The following is a 16,062-nucleotide window of genomic DNA, read 5'->3' as shown; positions in this document are numbered from 1 at the left end:
TTACACCCTGCTCCTCTGACCTTATTTCTTCAGGTGCAGAGGTCCTTTTACAGTGTGAGGCATGTATCCAGGACTGGTGGCCTTGGCACTTTACAGAAGTGTTAGTGGTGAGGAGTACCTGGAATGGACCCTTCCAATATGGTCCCAGAGCTGACTTTCTCTGGTGGACTTTCACGTAGACCCAATCTCCAGGTTGGAGGGAGTGTCAGGGTTCCATTGCAGGTGTTAGAGGACTTCTTGAACCTCTGAGTGGACAGACTTGATACACTGTATTAACATTTTACAATAGTCCAGTATCACATCACCCATTAACTGTAACTCAGATTCTTGCGGATCGGGCGGAGGGGTGTGTGGCAGTCTCATAGGTCTGGCCATAAGGATCTCATGTGAAGATAGTCCAGGCTTCCGGTTGTCAGTGTTCCTAATATACATGAGAGCTGTGGGTAAGGCATCTGGCCACTTCAGGCTAGTTTCTGCACATATTTTAGCTAATCTAGTCTTCAGATCTGAATTTTTTCTTTCTACAGCTCGGCTAGTCTGGGGGTGGTAAGCCCAGTGCAGGTGTTGTGAATTCCTAAGGCTTTACACGAGTTCTGAATGACCTGTCCTGTGAAGTGGGTTCCTCTATTGCTGTCCAAAATGAGGGGCAACCCAAACCTAGGTATGAATTCTCTCAACAGTTTCTTGGCGACTGTTACTGTATCCGCTTGCTTACAAGGATATGCTTCTACCCATCTTGAAAACATATCAACTATGACTAACACAGATTCAAAGTTACAACATTTAGGCATTTGGATGAAATCCATTTGTAAGTTCACAAAGGATCCCCATGGAGGGGGGTGCACTGGAGGTTTGGTCTTTTCTTTCTGGCCTATGTTATGGGCCAGACAGATAGGACAAGTTCTGCAGTACTGTTGCGCTATGGAAGAAAAATGTGGGGCAAACCAATCGTGCTGCACTATAGCAATCATCCCCCCTTTGCTCGTGTGAGGCACTGAGTGGGTCACACGGGCAAGGTAGGGTAAAAGGGCTTTGGGTGCTACTATGCGGCCATCCAGGGAACGCCACAAGGTATCTGGGTGCAATTGGCACCCTTTTCGAGCCAGTCCTCTTTTTCTTGTTCTGGAGCCTGATCTTGTAGTTCTGTTAACTTAGTAAGACTTGCCAGGGGTGACTGGTCTGACGAAAGGAAAAGGTTAGTGAAATCTGGCACAGGAGGGCCGGAAAGGGCCGCATTCCTAGCTGCCTGATCAGCTAGGGCATTTCCACGCATGACATCATCATAAGGGGTAAGGTGGGCTTGACATTTAACAATGGCTAGGGCAGAGGGTAACTGCAATGCCTGCAATAACACATCAACATATTGTCCATTTCGAATGGGGGTTCTAGCCGAAGTGAGGAACCCTCACTGCTTCCAGAGTTGACCAAAGTCATGGACAACTCCAAAGGCATAACAGGAATCAGTGTAAATGGTTGAAGATAGATTATTAGCTAGTATACAGGCGCGAGTAAGGGCTATTAATTCAGCAATCTGGGCAGACAAAACATGTTGCAGATGGTGTGCTTCTAACACTTGGTGCTGAGTACATACAGCATATCCAGAGACAAGGTTACCCAGGCTGTCTCTAAGGCAAGAACCATCAACAAACAAAACTAAGTCAGGGTTCAACAAAGGGACATCTTGGAGATCAAGACGAGAAGTAAGGAGATGTTCAGTAACTGACAAACAATCATGACGATCACCGTCAGAGAGAGTTGGGAGGAGTGAGGCAGGATTTAATATGGGACTACGGGTAAGGGTGATATTTGAGGCTGAAAGAAGGAGGTTCTCATATTTGGTTAGCCTCGAGTTGGATAAATGCTGGGTTTTGCCTTTTAAGAGTAGGGCAGCAACAGCATGTGGAATGGCCACAATCAAAGGGCATCCCAAAACTAGAGTCTCAGCCTTTTCTACTAAAAGGGCTGCTGCGGCAACTGAACGGAGGCAGGGAGGAGTCCAGCTGCTACTGGGTCTAAGGCAGTGCTAAAATACGCAACAGGATGGCTCTTGTCTCCATGGGGTTGAGTCAGGACCCCTTGAGCAAACCCACCTTTTTTGTGAAAATAAAGGGTAAAAGGTTTCTGGTAGTCTGTTAATTCTAGAGCGGGTGCTTGAGACAAGGCTTGCTTGAGGGATACAAAAGAGTGCTCAGTCTCGGGGGACCAGATAAGAGGTTGAGGAACTGAATCTAGGGTCAGATTCTGCAGGGGTTTCACGATTGATGCATATCCAAGGATCCATTGCCTACAGTATCCCACCATTCCTAAAAAGCTTCTCATTTGTTTACGAGTGGTAGGCTTAGGTATTTGCAGGATGGCATTGATCCTGGAAAAAGATAGGTGTCTTTCCCCTGCAGAAATATCGTGACCTAGGTAATGTACTCGGGGAAGACATAGTTGCAATTTAGATTTAGATGCCTTATGACCCTTAAGGGCAAGCGCAGTTAATAGGGTAAGCGAATCTTGTTTACAGGCTTCTAAGGAGGGAGAAGCCAGCATTAAATCATCTACATACTGGATTAAGGTAGACACCCCCATCAAGGGCTAGGGAGTCCAGGTCTTTCTTCAAAATTTGTGAAAAAAGAGTGGGAGTCTCTGTGTCCCCATAGGGAGCCAACACCAGGTGTACTGGAGCCCTTGGTAAGTAAAGGCAAACAAAAATCTGCTATCTGGGTTGATTGGGATAGAAAAGAAAGCAGAACAGAGATCCACAACGGTAAAGTAGGTAGCAGTTGCTGGAATCATGACAAGATAGTTGCAGGACTAGGGACAACGGGAAAAGAGGGTAAGATCACAGCATTAACTGCTCGGAGGTCTTGCACAAATCAGTAAGTGTTTTTTCCAGGTTTTTTTACTGGAAGGATAGGAGTGTTACATGGGCTGTGGGTGGGAATAATAATCCCTTCTTTTAATAGTGAGGTGATAACAGGTCGAATTCCTTCTTCGGCTTCTCTGGAAATGGGATACTGCGGGACACAAGGGAGAGGCCTTGTTGTGTTTAGCGTAATGTGTATGGGTTCAGCACTTATTATGTGGCCTACTTCGTTTGAATGGTTTGACCATAATTGTGGAGGCACCTGTGCTAACAGTTCCTGTTTCAATAAGGAAAGTGTCAGGCTCGGTGTCTCTCAGGTCAGAGTCTTGTAATAATGTCAATATTGCTTCTCCTCCGGGTTCTGGTATGTCAAGATAGATACCATCTGGGGTACAATAAATGACACAACCTAATTTGCATAACAAATATTTGCCCAATAGATTAACTGGTGCAGACGGGCTGAGCAAAAAGACATGCTGCTCAGAGATAGGTCCAATAGTAACTGACAAGGGTTGAGACACAGGGTGAGGGATAGACTGACCACTTATACCTATCGCATTCACAATTTCTGTGGAAACAGGAACATGGAAGAATTCTGAAACCCTTGAAGTAGACTGGCAGGCACCTGTATCAATTAGGCAAGATACAGTTTGACCATTTACAAGGCACTGCAGGCTGGGTCCAGATTCATCTAGGGGAATTAAGGGAGCGATGATGTCACAACCCTCCGTGCTGTCCTATGCGGGGTTACTATAGTGGTTTAGGGTTGGGGTTTGGTTGGGGAGAGCGGGAGGGAAAATGGTGGGGTTTGGAGTCTGACCTGGTCGGTTGGGACACGTGGATTTCCAGTGACCAGTTTGTTTGCAATAATGGCACTGGTTTCCGTAGATCCCATTGACCATGTTGCCGAGGTTGGGTATTTGTACTTGTCCCTTATTCGGTTGTCTTCCCCCTCTGCCTCTTCCTCTCCCCCTACCCCTTCCCCTTTGATTCCCACTATGGTTTTGTAATTGTTGAATCTGAAGGGCCATTAACTTGGTCTTGCTGTCTTCTTTTGATTTTTCTAATTTCTTCTGGAAATGTTGTGCGGCAGCTAATAGTTCTGTCAAAGGTTTTTCCTCCCAGCCGATCACTACCCATTGAATTTCATTTGAAATCTTGTGTGAAAGTCCTTGAACAAAGGCTGCAGCCACGGCTTGTGGCGCGTTTTGCTCAGGATCATTCATACCCGAGTGGCATTCAAACACCTGCTTTAATCTCTGGAGGTAATCAGCTGGTTCTTCCCCTTTGTTTTGTTTGCACGCATTAATTTTAGTCCAATCGGCTTTCCGTGGGCAAATTGTAAGTACCATGTCTAGTAGTTCATTACAAGCATTGACTAACTTTTGGTGGGTACTGGGATTTTGGGCTGACCAGCGGGCTGCGGTATGAAGTCTTTGAAAGGTTTCTCGGGGAAGGATGGCTTGCAAGAGTTAATTTAAATCTGCCCAAGTAGGGTCATAACATGTCATAATGGTTTGGAGCTCTTCTTGGAATTTTACAGGATCTTCCCTGATTTTTGGAAATGCTCGAGCTCGGTTAAATAAGTCTGTCGGGGACCATGGGACATGCAGTTACTAGGTCTGTCCCTTGTCCTGGAAGTTGTTGGAGCGGGTGCAGTCCAGCCTGGGCTATAGTGGGTCGTGGCCAGAGGCCATATTTGAAGGGATCGGGACTTGGACTGAGTCAAGGTTGATTAGTAACCACAGAAGTGGGTCCCGGGCTGGCAGTCTGGTCAGATATACCCAGGTCAGGGCTGGTAGTAGAGTCAAGCAGAGCTTCTTATGCTTTATAAGCTGGTGGACGCCCCGAGGGTGCAGTAGAAATTGGAGACCATAGATCTAGCAGGTCCTCAGTTGTTTCTTGAAGATGGGGTACTCCTTCTAATGCTGGATACAGATGTCTAGGGCCCGAATTTGGGGGAGAGGCCAATTTCTCCCGTACTTCTTTCAATTTTTGTTTTAATTTTTCCTGGGAGTCTTTAAGACTCTGAGTTTGTGACTTATTACGCCTTTTTGAAACTTCATTGTACCAGTCAAAAATGCATCTCATACTGTCTGGGATACTTTGGATCCCAGTGACTCCAATGCCCCTCTCAAATACATTCTTTTGTCTAGATAAAAGGTTCCTGCCTCGGGGAATTGTTTGCTGGGATCATCTCTAGTGAAAAAATGCCATTTACCCAGAAACTTGCAAGTTTTGGGAGAATAATGTGTATACATGTAACAGGCTGGGATTCCTTTAGAGGGAACTGGCACTTGTTTAGACTGTCCTGTTTCCATTTTCACTCACACAAGATGCAAAGGAATGGCTTATTGAGGGATCCGTATTGCCTCATTCTCATCCCGCAATCTCCGCTGCTGAGGTGAGGACGAACCCGATATTGGAACGCTTATTTAGCGGGAGGGGTTTGGGAAGGAGACAAGACACAAAAGGGGTCCTCCAAAGTCACAGGAGTCCAAACCCTAGGCCCGTCTAGCGACCGAGGCTAAGGTGTCTTGGACAACGGATATAAGGAGGCTCATGATCCAGAAAAGGGGAGGGGGTTGCCTTGTGGCTGCAAACACTCCACCTGTCCATTGGGTCACTGCGTTCAGGCAAGTCCCCCTTGCAATTGACTCACACCGGTAGTCGCCAACAAAGTTCGCAGTGGAATCAGGGTGGCTGGAAGTTGCCTTAGTCCAAGACCTGGTCAACAGCTCATTTTGCAAACACAATCATTCGGGACTCACTCATCCATCTTAGCACCCCTTAATGTGCTGCTGGGTGTAATGTTTCAGAACTGCCAAGGTGAGGACCTGATAGTGTCCTCAGCCAACAGTATGAACCCCTAGATTCTCCCTGTGCGCTTTTCAGAGACAGACAGACAGGACAGACAGACATGCAGTTTTAAAGCTCACCTCGACCCTTATCAAAGTTTAGATCTCGCTTGGCTGTTCTCGCATAGGAAGCCTACGGGCAGACCTCCTCTGAAACCCTGAATAGAGATTTAAAAAGTCTCTTATCTTTTTGATTGGCACCTGGGGTTCAGCGGGGAGCGGTCCACGGTCCTTCCTGGATGATACCAGTGCTTGGAGATCCGAGTCACAGCACCAAATTGTCGTGGAAAGATCATGCAGCTTCTCTTTTAGGTCAAATCGAGCAGAGCTTTATTCTGAAACACACACACACACAGAGCTATGGCCATAGAGGAGCCCTGGACAGCTCAGGGTTTCTGTCCTGCTATCAGGAGATCCCGTACAGATTTGAATGCCGATGGCTTATATGGGATTGCTCTTCACATATTGATCACATAGTGGAGTTTTCTATTGCAAAACAAGTCTGACACACACTTCCTTGTCTATTACACAAGTCTAACAGCTATCCCCTTAGCTGTTACAAGAATAGCTAGGAGTGATTACAAGAGCAGATAGTTGCAAAAACAGCTTTAAAAAAACAGCTTAAAGCACAATCAACAGTTTTCAGTGGATTTTTCCATCCATAGGCATGCTAACTTACATTTCCATCATTCATTTCAGTGTAAGGACCCCAGGCCTTGCTCTTGTGCTTCCACAGGATATTTACCTTGTGTATTTGAAGAATGTGGTGTTGTCAATTTGTGTTTTAAGGGTTATAAACCTTTAACCTTTTTGAAACTAACAGCTAGTCTCATTAAACAATTATTGTCTGACCTACTCTGCTGTCTCACCCCCAATCATTTCCCACAGCTGTGAACATCTAAATTGATAAAAATCAGAAAAAAACCCTGAAACATACAACTAATAACTTTGCACAACTGTGAACGCTTAAATGATAAAAATCAGGGAAAAGGCTGACAAGTCAGGACTGATGTTATGAGTCAAAATGTTTAAAAACTAAAAATTGAATTCTGCCAAGTCTCACTGAAAGATCTCCTAATACAGCATACTTCCAATCTCGGCCATTGAAGCTGTTCCACTCTGTATGAACAATGGTCAGGTCCATCACTTCTGAGGTGGAAGAGACCTGTCCAAATCCATTCTCCTCATTTCAACTATAGGAGGGAATTTAACTGGGGTCTCCCACAGCCCAGCTGGGTGCCCAAACTGCTGGCCTAAATTGTATAAGGGAAGAAGCTGTGATCTCTTCCATTTCCCCACCATTCCCTCTGGCCATTTTGTGTAGTGATGTGTGTTCAGAGCCCACCTGTGGACAAGGCTGTGCAGGTGAGAAAGGCGGGGCAATGCTTATCTTCACTGATTATTGATTGCACTGAGGCGTAGAGGTCCAGAGGATTTAGGCACCTAGGGAATATTTACAGTTAGATCTAAAGCCAGATTTTTAAGGGCACGGTTTTCAAGGGGGGTTGCAAGCAGTTCCCTGCCCTAGTCCTGTTTCTTGCCTTTGGGCTGAACTGGGGTGGAGGGTCTGCCACATATGGATGGCACTACATGCCCCAGCCCTCAGCAGCCTATTCCTAGGACTTGCTCTGATCTGTGCACTACAGAGGCAGCATGTCGCAATGCCCCTCCGTCCCCTGCCCCTTGCACTCCCAGAGGTGCTGGCAGGATCCCGGAGTGCATCCACTGGCAAAGCTTGGGCCTCATCGGTGCACGGGCTGTGACCCTTTAAAACTCCTCCAGAGCACAGCTGACTCCCACCCAGCTCCAGGCCAGGCTTTGGCTGAAACCTTCAGCTTGCAGCATGATCTGGGTGGCAGCTTTCTTCCAGAGTTCCTGGGGGGGCTGGGGTGTGTGTGCAAACAGCTTCCCCCTCCAAGTGGGAGTGGGGTGGGAGGAGGTGAAACAGCGCCCTTGGCTTAGCGGGACAGCGCAGACCCCAGAGTGTATCTGCTCTGCCCAGCATTTGCTTTGCTCTTCCCCCTTCCTCTCCCTCTCACTAATGCCTGATTGCTGACAGTACTTCCGGTGTCACAAGGTTTTTGGTTGATGGGTCAGTTGGTAACTCTGGTGTTCGTATCTTTGAGATTCTACTGTAGTCAACATAACTCGCCTTCAAATTTCTAAAGAGTTTCCCAGTCAGAGGGGGATGTTCCATGAAGTTGTCAATGCAGGCACGTGATAGAAAGAGAGAGTCACACACACTGTGCTCTCTCTAATGGAAGGCTTTGTTTGTCCTTTGCTAGTTTTTTTTTTTTTTTTTCCCCTTTTCCCTTAATCCACTATAAAAGTTTGCTCAACTGAAAACAACACCTCTCTTTTGGCCTGGCTTTAGAGCAGTGTAACTGCATTGACCTTAACAGAGCTGTTCCTGATTTACATCAGGATGAGTGAGAGAAGAATCAGCCCGTATGAACTGCAGTGGAGTTATTCCCGATTGACACTGGAGTGAGGGACAGGATAGTTTGATGGTTTGACCACAAAGAGGGTTCGATGGATGAGCTGGTGGATCAGGTAATGATCAGAGACCCAGAGGAGCCAGATTCTATTCCCAGTTGATTGTCACATAACCTTGGATTAGACACTTAATCTGACCTGTGTAATCCCACTGTAGTAAGAAGTGAGAGATTGAGGCCTGCAACCTAACAGAACAGGCTAAGACATGAGGTCTAAGTGGAAAAAGCCATGACGAGGAGTCAGGCTGTAAAGTTACAACCTCACTGAAACTGGCACGGAGAAAAAGCTGATACTGCAAACACGCATATTTCCCAAATATTACTAATATCAAAATATTACTAAAAATATATATAGCAGGTGCAGAAAGTACGAACACAGCCTAACACCAAAGAGATAAAAAGGGCCATCAGACCCCCTGAAATGACACTTTAATGGATAGAAATGTCTGCTAAGACAACAAATAGAGTTGTTTTGACCGAACCATCCAGTACAAGGTGAGGGATGGTATCAGACTACGTCAAGGGGGTGGCAACTTCCTTCGTCGAAGGGGCAGAATGAAATTGTCTGTAACAGTGTATGAAAGAGGGAGTCAGAGGGAACGATGTCGTCTGACCTAGAGGATAATGGAAAGTCCCGCCGTTAATTTGTGCTGAGTCCATTGTAGCGGAGCACTCATATTTGAAGTGTACCTGTAGATACTCTATAGGTTGCTTCTCATTGTGCTTCAACTGCAATAAAACTGGACTGGGTGCCTTTGTTTCTCAGGCTATGTTTACACTTCAGCACTAATTCAAATTAGCTTAATTCGAATTACAGAAAGCAATTTATAGAAAGCGCTGCAGTGTTTATGCTGGTTTCTTGTGTCCACACTGACCAGCCTTAATTCGAATTAGAAAGCAGTGCAATGTGGGAAGCTATCCCACAGTGCAACTAACCATAGAGGCTGTTGTGACGAGTGTCCTCATCCCAGGATGCAGCGCTGCTTCCCCCACCCTTTTCCCCCACTCCCAAACAAACAGGAAAAGGATTTTCATGCTGTTTTTTTTACTCCCCTGATCGCCATTGCTGCAGGCACATGGAGCAAGCTGAACTATGCTCTCATTTTGACCGTGACAAATACATCACAGCTTATCCTGGATTACTTTAGAACTGTATGCTGTTTGCCTTTTATGCTCCCCCCACCACCCCCTGTATATGGCTTGCCTTTGATTTTGATTCTACAGGTGTCTGTAGAATGTTAGATAAATAACAATGGAGTCAGTTAGTATATTAATACAGTGATACAAATGTTTCCATTTCACTGATGGAAAGCATGATATAATGTATCCACATGTAGCTCTGTGAATAAACTCTTAAGAAAGTATCAATTTCCATGATTGGCCACTGAAACAATGTAGCAAATAATTTCCTCTCACGGTTGGCATTTAAAATGCATTCACCACGCGGGGAGGGGGATGGGTGGTGAAATCTTTCATAGGGACAAACTTTAAAGGGCTAAATTTTCAAAGGGACAAATCTTAAAGGGACAAACTGCGAAGGGCTTGCTGGGCAGTTAAAACGCATTCACCACGCCGGGAAGGGGGGTGAAATTTTCAAACCCTTAAAGAGACAAACTGCAAAGGGCTTGTTGTGTGTGTGTGTGTGTGGGGGGGTGATCACAGCTTGGATTTTAAACCCATTCACCACGGGAAATGAAGATTTAAATCTTCCCGGGGCTGCTTTGGGGGAGGGTACTGAAATGGGGCATCATGGGATACAGTGTGGAGGTCAATTAATTTGAATTAAGTCCCATTGAAGCCACACTTACACTAATGCGAATTAACTGATGCGCTTCAGGCGTTAATCCACTTACAGAGGTGGTTTTATTAATTCAATTTTATAGGCTCCTCAATTCGAATTAACAATGTGCAAGTGTAGAAGTGGGAGTAATTGATTCGAATTAAGGGACTTTAATTTGAATTAAGCCACCAGTGTAGACCAGGCCTTGGTTTGCTTTGCCTTGTATCTCTGACCAGAAAATAAGTGTCTCTCCCAAGCCATTGTTTATCTTGCAAACACCGAAGGTGAATTTTCCCTTGAGACTTTGCTAATGGGCATTTAAAATTAATGGGAAGGGAAAGTTAATAGCATGGTTTGTTTGCTTTATGAGTGCAGACAGTATGTTAATAGACTCAAACTTCTTCTGGCCACTAAGTGAATGGAACAGAGGAGGAGAAGCTTCAGAACTAAAGAGAAGGTTTTATATGAAGCCTTAGACATGGACCAGGGCTCCACTGTAGAGACACAGAACACAAAGATGGGCCCTGCCCTTCTCACTCTGGCCTGTTAAAGCTTTGTGTGAAATAGTTAAAACTCCATTGGGCCCAAGAGCGAGAGAGAGACTTGCCATTCCTCTATAATCCCCGTGATTAAAGCACTCACGTAGGAAGTGGGACACCCAACCTCCCGTCCTCTTGCTTCAGTGAATATTTAGTTATTTCACACGCCTCCTCCATGTCCCAGCTGTGTCCTAGAGCTGTTCTGTGCCCGTGTGCCTGACTGCTCTGCAAACGCAGCGTGTGAGCATGCGGGTTATGGCGGATTCGCTCAGTGCTCAAGGAGTGCAGAGTTACAGCAGCGTCGGCAAGTGTCTTTACTCTGCACATCCTGATTAGGAAGAAGAGCCAGGGTGCCAGGAGACGGTGGGGGGGGGGAGGCGGGGGAGCCCGTGCTGGTGATGCTCACACCTTCCCCTTCTTGTCTTTTATCAGCCAGGATGACAATACTCAGCTTTCCTCCCCACATCTCTTTTTTGGAGAACCCCAGCAGGGAGCGATGGGTAGAACAGCCCATCCCCTCACTATCTTCTCCATCAATTAGTTCTAATTTATGACACTTCAATTTTGGTTCATTGGCTTCTAGTCTCATGTTGTTCTCATTTACCAGCCATGGCTGTGACACAGACCTTGAGTTATAGTAGGGGCCTTTTTGTTGAACTGATTCAATCTTTTGTCTTTTCTTTGCACCTTTCCCCATCACTGCCTGTTGTTGTAGGTTACCGTGACACTCAATGAATTGCCACTCCCTTCTCACCACTGAACTCACAATGAGGGTCAGTCCGTAGGTCTATTATTACAGACCTGTTGGGACTCCTGCCCTTGGTGGGATTTTGGAACACAGTTAAGTGCTGAGCATCCTTTGAGATCAGTGAGTTTTAGGAAACTTTGTGTTTTAGAAAAACCCACTAGGCACCTAAATACCTTTAATAATCTGTCCTTAAGTTCCCCTGCCACAACTGAAAACCCATCACAAATAACCAGCATAACTAAAGTGCAGTTCAGCATAACTCTCCATCAGCGGCCCTGCAAGCTCCAGTCTCTCTCCCCTTCTGTCAGTGTTAGACACACAAACCCCTTGTGTTAGTCCACTAAATTCAATATCCTGGCAATAACGGGCATAACGAATGGACCTACCCCAGATGCCATTCCAGCAAACCACTCACGCAGATTAAACCACAGTGACCTCAGTAGCAAAACCCTGGCGTTTAAAGTTTAAATGCTTTGCTGCATGGGGCCTGGAGCACTCAGTGCTATGCAGGATCCAGGCTGCTACTGTTAGCAAGTGCAGGGTTCCCCAGCAGCTCTAGCTCACTGGCACCAACACTTTGGACCAAATTGTGCCGGCGCTGGGTGCAGCACTGGGCAGGTTCTCTGGGAGAAGGGCAGAACTGAGGTCTAAAATCATTGTTGTTCAGTTTCCTCCCATGACTGTCATGGCACACGCACAGAGACGTGTGTCTAGCACTACGTACACACGTCTGTCCTTGGACAGTATTAACGTATTGCACAACAGGACACACTGTATCCAGAAACCCAGCCAGGGGATCGTCTTACGCCAACAGGAACAGTTTGAAAATCTCTGTGGTTCACCCCCGGGGTAGAAATGATATTACTGGTCACATGATTCTCCTGTCGTCACTTAAAAAACAAACAAAAAAGCAGCCAATTTTATTTTAGCTGGAAATTTACCCTCTTTTGCATGAATAAATTCAGTATGAAATTGGTCAGAAATGTATTGAGTTTCTCATTAGTAGAGCTGGTCAGGAACAGAATTGTCATTTCATAGGAAATTCCGTAAGTTCCAGTTTTTGTTTTCAGTCCACTTCTGACTTTTCAAAAAATAGAAGTGTTTTAAATTTTATTCTGAGATTATTTTATTTCATTTCTTATACATCATCTCTTATTTTGTTTTATTACTAGTTTATTTGTATAATATATTTCATTTTGTATTATTTTATAACATACACAGTAATTATTTTTTCCCTAAACAAAATTTTGTAAACATTTCCCATGTAACATTTTCTTCTGGACAATCTGGCATTTTCTGATGGAAAAAAACCCCATTCCATTTGAAAATTATTGTTCAGCTTTTTTTTCCCTCCCTTTTCTTTGGTTAAAAAAAATATTAATTCTCTCTCTTTGTTTGTGGCTGTCCTATCTGCCAGTACATTCTGTCTGTTTGCCAGGCATTACTTAGCCTTCTTAACTGCTAAGTAAGTATGTGATCCTGTGTAGAGTTATGGAAAGTTAAGTTTACTCCTGGGAATAATTGTCTTGTGTCTGAGCCTTAGTTTGTGGAGATCAAAGATAAAATTCCCACTGACTTAAAGGACTGGATCCTTTGATTTCAGTGGGATTTGGACGTCTAATGCCTTTAGCCTTCTTTGACACTGATCATCAATGTGTGAACCCCTAGAACTAAGTTCAGCAGCAGCAAATCTCAGCTCTGTGTTACCCATATCATAACTCCAGGTCTCTCAGTACTGCAGGGAAGAGGATGCCGCTCTTAAGAGTACAATCTTCAGTTCCTAAGGCATAGCATCTTGTCTCACTGAAAGTCAACGTGTCTTTGGCATCTAAATCACTTTTGAAATATGCTTGTGCTTCTCAAAATGTGACCCTTAGATCAAGGCCTCCTGATCAGACGTTCCTGAAAAGAGCAAATGAACTTCGTTGCTCTGATAAAATGCAGGTGCAACAAGGTGCTTTACACATTTTGGTGGGAATTTTCAAAGCAGGGTAATGTATACAAGCAGCACCCAGCTCCCACTGAATTGCTAGCAAGCTGAGGCTACAAAAGGCAAATGGTTTCTTCACATATCCCAGAAAAGTTTCAGGGATCTTCAGTGCCCAGCAATAATAGGAATGAGATAATCTTAAATTAAAGCAGACTTCAGGGCAGGCGCTAAACCAGCCTCTGGCATATCTATTTTATTTTAACTTAAGTCACCTGGTCAGCTGTCTTTGTCCTAAGATGAATTTCCTGAAAGCTTTCCTCAGGGCCCCCTTCACCTCTTTGTTTCTCAGGGTGTAGATGAGGGGATTGACCAGGGGAGTCAGGACTGTGTAGACGACAGAGAGAACTTTCTTGAAGTCCCTCAGCGTGTGGGCTGTGGGGAACATGTAGGCAATTAGCAGAGTTCCATAATAAATGGACACCACGATGAGGTGGGAGGAGCAGGTGGAAAAGGCCTTTTGCCTCCCAGTGGTGGAAGGGATTTGCAGGATGGTGGCGATGATGCAGATGTAGGACATCACGGTCAGTAGGAATGGGACCAGTAAAAAAAGGAAGCTGAATGTGAAAGCCAACATTTCCATCAGCTTAGGATCATTGCAGGAGAGTTTTACAAGGGGGATAAAATCGCAATAGAAATGGCCAGTCCTATTAGGGCCACAGAAAGTTAACTGAGATATTGAGAATGCTGTTACGATACTAGCTAGGAAGCCACCTGCCCAAGAGCCACCTGTGAGCTGGAGGCAAGATCTATCACTCATACGGGCTGCATAGTGAAGTGGTTTGACTATGGCTAAATACCGATCGTAAGACATCACCGATAGGAGCAGGCATTCTGTACCTGCCAGAGAACAAAAAAAAAAAAAAAAAAAAAAAAAATTGTATAAAGCAACCAGTAACAGAAATGGTTCTGTCCCTGGTCAGGAGACTGGCAAGCAGCCTGGGCAGGATAGCGGAGGTGTAGCAGGTCTCCAGGCAGGACAAGTTCCCCAGGAAGAAGTATATGGGGGTGTGAAGATGCTGATCAGTCACAACTAGCACCATGATGAGGATGTTCCCAGCCATGGTTGTGATGTAGATCACTAGAAAAAGCAGGAAGAGAAAGATTTGCAGTTCAGGAAGGGTCCCGAATCCCAAGAGGATGAATTCTGTGATGAACATTTCAATTCCCTGCTCTGGCTTCCCCATGGGGTATGTCTAAGGGAAAGAAATTCACTCTGTGACATGAAAAACTACATTCACTCTATAATATGTCAGCTTTGATTTCATTGTCTCTGTCTGCTGGCCACCAGAACAATAGCTGCATGAATTATGGAGACCAGGGGAGGGGAAATGCCATCTCTTGATTGCTGGAACAGATTTCCTACCTGGGCAGGCTACAGGTTCAACAAAAGTCAGTTTCTCTGCAAACACAAGTTATAACTTGACAGCGAGCACCAACGCATTCAAAGCCTGCATGGTGGGGCTCGGGTACATAAAGGATGTAGACAAGTTGCAGAGAGTACAGTGGAGGGCAACAAAAATGATTAGGGGGCTGGAGCACAGGACTTATGAGGAGAAGCTGAGGGAACTGGGGTTGTTTAGTCTGCAAAAGAGAAGAATGAGGGGGGTTTGATAGCAGCCTTTAACTACCTGATAGGGGGTTACTGGGAGGATGGGGCTAGGCTGTTCTAGGTGGTGGCAGATTACAGAACAAGGAGCAACGGTCTCAAGTTGCATTTGGGGAGGTCTAGGTTGGACATTAGGAAAAAGTTTTTCACTAGGAGGGTGATGAAGCCCTGGACTGGGTTACCTAGGGAGGTGGTGGAATCTCCATCCTTAGAGGTTTTTAAGCTGGCCACTAGTCAGTATTTCTGACCCCTCATCCCCTGTTGCCTCTACTCTGATTACATCTAGTGTCCATTTCCCAGCATGAAAACCTGTTGCTCTGCTCTCATCTAGTGGATTTCTTTTTTGCCAGTCTTAGCTCTTGTGTATAAGAGCCTATTTCTCACTCCTTAACACCCGCTACTCTCCGCAGGTTGTGACAAAACATAGCACAGTGGTTCTCAACCAGGGGTATGTGTGCCTCTGGGGGTACGCAGATGTCTTCCAGAGGGTACAGCAACTCATCTAGATATTTGCTTAGTTCAGTGTTTCTCAACTGTCACGAGACATGTTATTTGGGTGGTCACAAGTGCAGGGCCATCATTAGGGGATTGTCTGGGACCCTACACCACAGGGGCCGTGCAAAGCTAAATTACATGCTTCAAACCCAGGTGGCGGGGCTCAGGCTTTACCTTAAAGAGGGCTTGGATTTCAGATACGCTGAAATGTAAGTGCAGTATTTATATTCCAATTGATTTATTTTATAACTTTATGGTAACAAGGAGAAAGTGAGCAATTATGCAGTAGGAATGGGCTCCTAAAAAAAGAGAAATATATGTCTGAATTTGTAAGCAAGTAGTTTTAATTGTGATGAAACTTGGGGTATGCAAGAAAAGTCAGCCTCCTGGAAGGGGCACAGTCATCTGGAAACGTTGAGGCCTGCAGGCTGTGGCAGCCGTCAGCTCCCCTCTAGTGGGTTCCACGCTTCTATTGCCTCTAGTGGGCCAGGGCACGTCCAGTCGCCCCGGCTTCCCTAAGGAGGGGGGTAGGGACCCGGGCCCACCCGCTCCTCCGGGTCCCAGCCCAGGGGCCCTATGAGAGGCAGCTATGTGCTGCTGGCACTGTTTTCCCAGCTGCACTGGCTTCCCTGGGCTGATTTCCCCCTCCTTCTGGCTCCTTGAGCCGGATACCTTCAATTGTCCACAGGCCTCTGTA

General features: G+C 45.6%; 1 pseudogene; it reads right to left on the bottom strand.

Annotated features, from left to right (window-relative positions):
• Window positions 1-13,472: 13,472 nt before the first annotated feature.
• Window positions 13,473-14,448, bottom strand: LOC137147948 (olfactory receptor 10A7-like; annotated as a pseudogene).
• Window positions 14,449-16,062: the final 1,614 nt, after the last annotated feature.

The sequence above is a fragment of the Emydura macquarii genome, unplaced genomic scaffold (genome assembly GCF_026122565.2).
Source record: "Emydura macquarii macquarii isolate MOO-44397 ecotype Brisbane River unplaced genomic scaffold, CSIRO-AGI_Emac_v2 contig_582, whole genome shotgun sequence".
NCBI classification, from domain to species: Eukaryota; Metazoa; Chordata; order Testudines; family Chelidae; genus Emydura; species Emydura macquarii.
Note: the sequence above shows the minus strand (reverse complement) of the source record. Positions and strands in the feature narration are given on the sequence as shown.